The sequence below is a fragment of the Acyrthosiphon pisum genome, unplaced genomic scaffold (genome assembly GCF_005508785.2).
Source record: "Acyrthosiphon pisum isolate AL4f unplaced genomic scaffold, pea_aphid_22Mar2018_4r6ur Scaffold_20959;HRSCAF=22639, whole genome shotgun sequence".
Classification (NCBI taxonomy): domain Eukaryota; kingdom Metazoa; phylum Arthropoda; class Insecta; order Hemiptera; family Aphididae; genus Acyrthosiphon; species Acyrthosiphon pisum.
In genome coordinates this window covers 6,638-7,662 of record NW_021770372.1, presented here as the reverse complement: position 1 = coordinate 7,662, position 1,025 = coordinate 6,638, and the positions used below count along the sequence as shown (strand labels likewise).

Genomic DNA, 1,025 nt, shown 5'->3' with positions numbered 1-1,025 from the left:
ATTATTATTTCATTATTAAAATGTATGTGTTGAATAATATAACATTTATTTATATCAAATCACAAAATTGTGTAACGTTAAGCAAATACCTACGTTATTAAGGACCAAACAATATGTCTACAATAATATAATGCAAAGAAAACAATATATATCTATTGTGCACTTGTGCGTTGGAACGAAGACCGATTGATTGATTTTTCAATGTACAAACCGAACTTGCGTACAAACCACATATTCACGGGTTTCAAAAGAAAAAAAAGACGAAAAAACCAATAATAACGACCGACACTGGTTACGGACCGATATCACCTACAAACCGCACATTTACGGCTTTTAAAACAAACGAACTATATGTGAATAGAGGAGTGAAGGGGATGAGAAAATGACAAAAATGCGAAAAACGGCGTAAAATGCATAACATTTTTCGAAAAACGTTTTGTTTTTGAAAAATTTTAAAATCAACCGACCGCCGCCGCGGCGAAGGTACGCAATTGGACGCGGCAAGGAATCGTTATATTTATTTAAATAATCATAATAATTCAAAATATAACATATCAATTATTCTTTCATAGTCCATGAAATAGTCACATTTCATAAATATGTTTAATTATAATAATAATAATAATAATAGTAGTTATGAAAATAATAAAATCAAAACATGGTATGAATTAAAAACTGCATCGTTTATAAGTCAAGAATACTATAGAGCATGGGTGATCGAACACTGATATTATTTTTATAATAATTTTGGAATTGTATCTTAATTTATTATCTCATATTTTCTCCGAATTTTAAATGTTTAAAGCGTCGGAACTTTATTGCTCCGTAACTAATTTATTAATCGATAACATTGTCGATAAAGCTGGGCTCAGCTCACGGCTCGCATCTGATATCGAAATAATACGTGAAAATAATAAATTACAAAATTTCGGCCACGTGAATGTGGAAATATCGCATAAAATATTATATTATTAGATTTTATTCTTAATCGTGCTTTACCGTACTCAACATACGAAATAATTACG

At 29.7% G+C, this 1,025-nt stretch overlaps 1 protein-coding gene across 1 annotated transcript in view; it reads right to left on the bottom strand.

The window, feature by feature from the left end:
- The window catches only part of LOC100571214, an 8,217-nt gene that overhangs the window by 3,876 nt on the left and 3,316 nt on the right, over positions 1 to 1,025 (bottom strand). The gene's annotated exons all lie outside the window — the stretch shown is intronic.